Source organism: Botryllus schlosseri, unplaced genomic scaffold (assembly GCF_051294905.1).
Source record: "Botryllus schlosseri isolate E-star unplaced genomic scaffold, Bs_hap1 Bs28a, whole genome shotgun sequence".
Taxonomy (NCBI): Eukaryota; Metazoa; Chordata; class Ascidiacea; order Stolidobranchia; family Styelidae; genus Botryllus; species Botryllus schlosseri.
This window is the reverse complement of record NW_027648637.1, coordinates 95001-102500: the sequence shown is the minus strand read 5'-3', so window position 1 is coordinate 102500 and position 7500 is coordinate 95001. Positions and strand designations below refer to the sequence as shown.

At 58.1% G+C, this 7500-nt stretch overlaps 2 non-coding genes across 2 annotated transcripts in view; both read right to left on the bottom strand.

Annotated features, from left to right (window-relative positions):
- Window positions 1-302, bottom strand: part of LOC145459921 (large subunit ribosomal RNA) — a 3726-nt gene extending 3424 nt beyond the window's left edge. Inside the window, exon 1 of the ribosomal RNA XR_013921605.1 lies at window positions 1-302. This exon is cut by the window's left edge and continues 3424 nt beyond it. This is a non-coding gene — a ribosomal RNA (large subunit ribosomal RNA).
- Window positions 303-584: 282 nt separating this feature from the next.
- Window positions 585-738, bottom strand: LOC145459935 (5.8S ribosomal RNA). Its single transcript, XR_013921617.1, has one exon. It is a non-coding gene; the product is annotated as a 5.8S ribosomal RNA (ribosomal RNA).
- Window positions 739-7500: the final 6762 nt, after the last annotated feature.

The following is a 7500-nucleotide window of genomic DNA, read 5'->3' as shown; positions in this document are numbered from 1 at the left end:
GCTTCAGGCTGCATTCTCAAACAACCCGACTCCGGGAAGAGCCTTAGCGGCGGCGGCGCGCGCCCTCGCGGGCCTGACACCCTCGCGGGGGAGAGGCCTCGATCAGAAGGACTTCGGCGCCCGCCGGCCGTCGCAGGGGCTCTTCCTTACGTCACATTCCGGCGCGCTTCGAGAACGCGCGGGTTCGACGCTGGACGGATCCCGCTTCACTCGCCGTTACTCGGGGAATCCCCGTTGGTTTCTTTTCCACCGCTTAATAATATGCTTAAATTCAGCGGGTAGCCTCGCCTGAACTCAGGTCGAAGTCGTACCTCTGCCGGCGCCTCGTCGGCCGCCGGTCACCGCCGCGCGCCTCGCCGGGAGCCGCACCGCCCAGAGCCGCGCCGCGCTCCGACCGCCAGTACCGCGCCCGGAGGCGCGATCGCAACGGCGGCCGAGTCGCGGAGCGACCGGGTCCGGCCCCGACGCGGGCGCGCGCCGGTCTACCTCGGAGCGACGGGCCTCGCGGCCCGACGCCCAAACTCCCAGGCTTGTCTCGGCCGCGGGCGGCTCCTACCAAAGCCGCCTCGCGCATCGCGTCACGCCGACCCTGAGGCAGACGCGGCGCCGGGATTTGCCCGACGCCGCAATTTGCGTTCGGAATATCGACGTTCAATGTGTTCTGCAATTCACATTACTTCTCGCACTTAGCTGCGTCCTTCATCGACTCGCGAGCCTAGTGATCCACCGTCGAGAGTCGTACTCTCTTTGCTTTCAGGACAACTCCGCATCGCTTCGCTCACCACGGTTTTTCGCGGGCGCCGGCTCGCTCGAGGCCGACGCCGCCGAGGGAACCGACCTAGAGGCGTTCGGTCTCGGTCCCTCTCCGAAGGCGGGCCCCGACGACGGCCATCCCCGGCCCGCCGTCGAGCGCCCGCCCTTCTCTGTCACGACGGTCTCGTTCACGACGAGCGGCGCCCAAGCGCGGGGCGCCGCGACGCCGAGTCCTCGCGGACACGGCGCCAGATCAAAAAGCAACGGGGCCTCGCACCCACCAACAACGATAATGATCCTTCCGCAGGTTCACCTACGGAAACCTTGTTACGACTTTTACTTCCTCTAAACGATCAAGTTCGGTCGTCTTCCCGGCGCACCGCCGCGCCCGTCGCCGGGCACGCGACGGGGCCGGTCCGAGGATCTCACTAAACCGTTCAATCGGTAGTAGCGACGGGCGGTGTGTACAAAGGGCAGGGACGTATAGCGGGCCGTCCCGCTCTTTCGTTCGTTCCCGGAGGCAAGGGCCGCGAGGCCCAGCGGTTCACGAGGCATTTGTCGGACCAAGGTTTCTCGACGGCCGATTCTCTCCTCGGCGACGCCGCGACGCTACGTAGGAAGGGTCTGGGCCGCGAGGCCCGAAAGACAACGCGCCGCGTCCGCGCTGCATTTATTGAGTCCGCTATCCGGTATGCCTCATGGCTGTATGACAGGTGTAGGGTCACTATCATCCATATCCCGCCGTCTACGGCATACCGGGCAAGCTCGCTCTATGCAGCGCTTGGCGACACGCAACGTTTAAACCCGCGACTCGAGGTGCTCCGACCCGTGATTAGTGCTTGCTTCGCACCCCCATATGCTTTCGCTCCAACCGGTGACGACGGATCAGTTCCGCCGCGCCGGGCGCATCCTCTCGCCGGCAGATTCAACGTTTCGCGCCCGGCCTCCCGTCAGGCGCCGGGCGCGCGCCCCTTCCTATATTAGTTTTTTTTCGGAAACCCTGGTGACTTTTTTCTACTTAGTCGTTTTTCAGGGTCGCACCCGGGCCGGGGGGCCGGAAAATTTTCGCCGGCCAGAAAAATTTTTTTTCCCGAAAAATAAATTTTTTTTTCCGAAAAAATAAAAAATAATTAAAAAAAAAACTTTTCGAAAAAGCCTCCCACGGGACCCCTCACACGAAGTTTGGGGCCGATCCGACCAAGTATAGGCGTTTCGCCGTGTTAAGGTATGGGCCCTGTGTTAAGGTATGGGCGAGGTCGAAAAACGACTAAGTCCGAAATTTTCCTCGGAAAAAGTTGAACTTTTTTGCCGGCCAAAAGCCCGCCTAGAGACCCCGCACACGAAGTTTGGAACCGATCCGAGCAAGTATAGGCGGTTCGCCCATGTTAAGGTATGGGCCCTGTGTCAAGGTATGGGCGAGGTCGAAAAACGACTAAGTCCGAAAATTTCCTCGGAAAAAGTTGAACTTTTTTGCCGGCCAAAAGCCCGCCTAGAGACCCCGCACACGAAGTTTGGAACCGATCCGAGCAAGTCCGGCCGACCTACCGTAGGCTCCCATGTTATAGTATGGGCGAGGTCGAAAAACGACTAAGTCCGAAATTTTCCTCGGCAAAAGTTGATTTTTTTCGCCGGCCAAAAGTCATCCATAAGAGCCCGCACACGAAGTTTGGAACCGATCCGAGCGAGTCCGGCCGACCTACCGTAGGCCCCCATGTTAAGGTATGGGCGAGGTCGAAAAACGACTAAGTCCGAAAATTTCCTCGGAAAAAGTTGATTTTTTTTGCCGGCCAAAAGCCCGCCTAGAGACCCCGCACACGAAGTTTGGAACCGATCCGAGCAAGTATAGGCGGTTCGCCCATGTTAAGGTATGGGCCCTGTGTTAAGGTACGGGCGAGGTCGAAAAACGACTAAGTCCGAAAATTTCCTCGGAAAAAGTTGATTTTTTTTGCCGGCCAAAAGTCACCCACGAGAGGCCCCACACGAAGTTTGGAGCCGATCCGAGCAAGTCTGGCGCGCCCGCCTATGTTAAGGTATGGGCCCCATGTTAATGTACGGGCGAGGTCGAAAAACGACCAAGTCCGAAAATTTCCTCGGAAAAAGTCGACTTTTTTTGCCGGCCAAAAGTCACCCTCGAGAGGCCCCACACGAAGTTTGGAGCCGATCGGACCGAGTCCGGCCGACCTACCGTAGGGCCCCATGTTAAAGTGCGGGCGAGGTCGAAAAACGACTAAGTCCGAGATTTTCTCGGACTCTAACTTTTTTCGGCCGGGGCCGAATTCACTCGGAACTTTAACTTTTTCTCAACTCGATGTCGGATTTTTTCTAAGTCCGAAATCCCCATACTGTAACACGGGGCCGAGGTCGTGAAAAAGTTAAAGTCCGAAAAATTTTTTTTTCACCTAAAAACCACACGGGCGCGTTCCCCGCACTGTTCGAAGACGCCCCGCGAAGGAATCGTCCCGATCCGACGAACGGTTCGGCCTCCAGAGCCGGTCAAAGGTCCGATTTTGGCGCGCTTTAACCGGAGATATCTCGGCTCCGGCAGCTCCGATTTCGATAATTTTTTTTTTCCCGGATTCGTCTCGCTGCGCCGCTTCCAACGAGGGGTCCCGCGTGGGTCTGGCCCGAACAGGAGCCGAGCTATTCGCGAAAAACTCGTATCTCGGCTCCTGTGCGTCCTAGAGCTACGGGGATAGTGGAAATGGACTCCTGATGCCAGAGCGAGGGTGAAAATTTTTCTTTCTCGTACGGCCTCCCGGCGCCCGGAAAAGTGGCTGGCGGCGGTCTACGGGCTCCCACGAGTCCGCCGGTGTGCGGGAAATCGAAATCGAAGAAAAAAAATTTTCGACAATACTCGGATTTTTTCTAAGTCCGAAATCGCCATACTGTAACACGGGGCCGAGGTCGTGAAAAAGTTAAAGTCCGAAAAATTTTTTTTTCACCTAAAAACCACACGGGCGCGTTCCCCGCACTGTTCGAAGACGCCCCGCGAAGGAATCGTCCCGATCCGACGAACGGTTCGGCCTCCAGAGCCGGTCAAAGGTCCGATTTTGGCGCGCTTTAACCGGAGATATCTCGGCTCCGGCAGCTCCGATTTCGATAATTTTTTTTTTCCCGGATTCGTCTCGCTGCGCCGCTTCCAACGAGGGGTCCCGCGTGGGTCTGGCCCGAACAGGAGCCGAGCTATTCGCGAAAAACTCGTATCTCGGCTCCTGTGCGTCCTAGAGCTACGGGGATAGTGGAAATGGACTCCTGATGCCAGAGCGAGGGTGAAAATTTTTCTTTCTCGTACGGCCTCCCGGCGCCCGGAAAAGTGGCTGGCGGCGGTCTACGAGCTCCCACGAGTCCGTCGGTGTGCGGGAAATCGAAATCGGAGAAAAAAAATTTTCGACCTCGTCGGAATTTTTCTAAGTCCGAAATCCCCATACTATAACACGGGGCCGAGGTCGTGAAAAAGTTAAAGTCCGAAAAAAAATTTTTTCGCCTAAAAACCACACGGGCGCGTTCCCCGCACTGTTCGAAGACGCCCCGCGAAGGAATCGTCCCGATCCGACGAACGGTTCGGCCTCCAGAGCCGGTCAAAGGTCCGATTTTGGCGCGCTTTAACCGGAGATATCTCGGCTCCGGCAGCTCCGATTTCGATAATTTTTTTTTTCCCGGATTCGTCTCGCTGCGCCGCTTCCAACGAGGGGTCCCGCGTGGGTCTGGCCCGAACAGGAGCCGAGCTATTCGCGAAAAACTCGTATCTCGGCTCCTGTGCGTCCTAGAGCTACGGGGATAGTGGAAATGGACTCCTGATGCCAGAGCGAGGGTGAAAATTTTTCTTTCTCGTACGGCCTCCCGGCGCCCGGAAAAGTGGCTGGCGGCGGTCTACGAGCTCCCACGAGTCCGTCGGTGTGCGGGAAATCGAAATCGGAGAAAAAAAATTTTCGACCTCGTCGGAATTTTTCTAAGTCCGAAATCCCCATACTATAACACGGGGCCGAGGTCGTGAAAAAGTTAAAGTCCGAAAAAAAATTTTTTCGCCTAAAAACCACACGGGCGCGTTCCCCGCACTGTTCGAAGACGCCCCGCGAAGGAATCGTCCCGATCCGACGAACGGTTCGGCCTCCAGAGCCGGTCAAAGGTCCGATTTTGGCGCGCTTTAACCGGAGATATCTCGGCTCCGGCAGCTCCGATTTCGATAATTTTTTTTTTCCCGGATTCGTCTCGCTGCGCCGCTTCCAACGAGGGGTCCCGCGTGGGTCTGGCCCGAACAGGAGCCGAGCTATTCGCGAAAAACTCGTATCTCGGCTCCTGTGCGTCCTAGAGCTACGGGGATAGTGGAAATGGACTCCTGATGCCAGAGCGAGGGTGAAAATTTTTCTTTCTCGTGCGGCCTCCCAGCGCCCGGAAAACGGTGTATTCGCGATCTACGGGCTCCCACGAGTCCGCCGATGTGCGGGAAATCGGAATCGAAGAAAAAAATTTTTCTACAATACTCGGATTTTTTCTAAGTCCGAATCCCCGGAAAAACGACTAAGTCCGAAATTTTCCTCGGAAAAAGTCGATCATTTTCGCCGGCCAAAAGCCCGCCTAGAGACCCCGCACACGAAGTTTGGAATCGATCCGAGCGAGTTCGGCCGACCTACCGCGGGGCCCCATGTCAAGGTATGGGCGAGGTCGAAAAACGACTAAGTCCGAAATTTTCCTCGGAAAAAGTCGACTTTTTTTGCCGGCCAAAAGTCATCCATGAGAGGCCCCACACGAAGTTTGGAACCGATCCGACCAAGTATAGGCGGTCCGCCCATGTTAAGGTATGGGCCCTGTGTTAAGGTATGGGCGAGGTCCGAAAAACGACTAAGTCCGAAATTTTCCTCGGAAAAAGTCGACTTTTTTTGCCGGCCAAAAGTCATCCATGAGAGGCCCCACACGAAGTTTGGAACCGATCCGACCAAGTATAGGCGGTCCGCCCATGTTAAGGTATGGGCCCTGTGTTAGGGTATGGGCGAGGTCGAAAAACGACTAAGTCCGAAAATTTCCTCGGCAAAAGTCGATTTTTTTTGCCGGCCAAAAGCCCGCCTAGAGACCCCGCACACGAAGTTTGGAACCGATCCGACCAAGTATAGGCGGTCCGCCCATGTTAAGGTATGGGCCCTGTGTTAGGGTATGGGCGAGGTCGAAAAACGACTAAGTCCGAAAATTTCCTCGGAAAAAGTTGATTTTTTTTGCCGGCCAAAAGTATCCCTAGAGACCCCGCACACGAAGTTTGGAACCGATCCGAGCAAGTATGGGCGGTCCGCCCATGTTACGGTATGGGCCCCATGTTAATGTATGGGCGAGGTCGAAAAACGACTAAGTCCGAAAATTTCCTCGGGAAAAGTTGAACTTTTTCGCCGGCCAAAAGTATCCCTAGAGACCCCGCACACGAAGTTTGGAATCGATCGGACCGAGTCCGGCCGACCTACCGTAGGCCCCCATGTTAAAGTATGGGCGAGGTCGAAAAACGACTAAGTCCGAAATCTTCCTCGGAAAAAGTTGACTTTTTTTGCCGGCCAAAAGTCACCCGTGAGAGGCCCCACACGAAGTTTGGAGTCGATCCGAGCAAGTATAGGGGGTCCGCCCATGTTATAGTATATGCCCTATGTTAAAGCATGGGCGAGGTGCGAAAAACGACTAAGTCCGTTGATTGCTTCGGGCACGCCCGAGATTTTGACCGGGGCGCGAGCCCAGGCCGGCCGCGGCCAGAGTCGGGCGCCCGACCGAGGTCGAAATGGGCGTCGGTTTTCGGGTCGTAACTCCGCTCCCCATGGTCCGATCGAGACGAACGAACCACCGTCGAGATCGTCTCGACGCGCTCTACGCGCTCGTAAGGGTTTCGGAACCGAAAAATTCACTTTCAGAGTTTCGACTTTTCCGAAATCGAGACAAAAAGGTCGACCCGATGTCAAAGACACAAGGTCGACCATTTTACCTCGATTTCGTGACCAAAACGAAAAAAAAAATGGAGGAACACCGGGGGCGCCGCCCGCCGACGCCGCAGAGGCGTCAGAGGCTCGCGCCCGCGGTGCCCTCGATGTCCCCGATCGTCGATCCGGCAGAAAACGCGGCCCGCCCCCGGCCTCGACCGAGACCGGCGGAATCTTCGATCCCTCGCCGCCAGCGCCTCGCCAGGCCGGCCGGCGGTATTCCGGGCGCGCGTCCGAAGCAATCAACGGACTCTGTCGTTTTCACCGAGGCGGCTCCGAGCTCGGCCGGCGGCCGAAGGATCCGCGGGCCCGCCTGCCGTCTCGGCCGGTCGAGGCGCCGGCACGGCCGCCCTCGAAGGTCGGCTCGCGGCCGTCAGCTTCGCGGGCCCGCCTGCCGTCTCGGCCGGTCGGCGTCGAGGCGGCGCCCGGGGGTCGGCGCTCTCGGCACGCCTCGCGAGACGGCCGGCGCGCCGTCTCCGGCGCGGCGCCCCGGCCGGCGCCGAGGTTCGGACTCTGTCGTTTTTCCGAGGCCCCGCCACGGGCCGAGGCACTCTACCGCAGGCGGCTTCGAGGTCGGCGCTCCGTCGTTTTTCGTCAGAGTCCCAGGCGGGTAAACGGCGGGAGTAACTCTCACCACGGGCCGGGCACGCACTCCGGCACGGGCCTCGGGACTTCGATCCCGGCCGCCGCCCCGGCCGGCCGCCGAGACACGGACTCTGTCGTTTTTCCACGCGGCCCAGGCGCTCTGCCGTGGGCTTCGAGGGCTGGGGACTTCAGCCCGCTCTGCGGCACGGCCGGG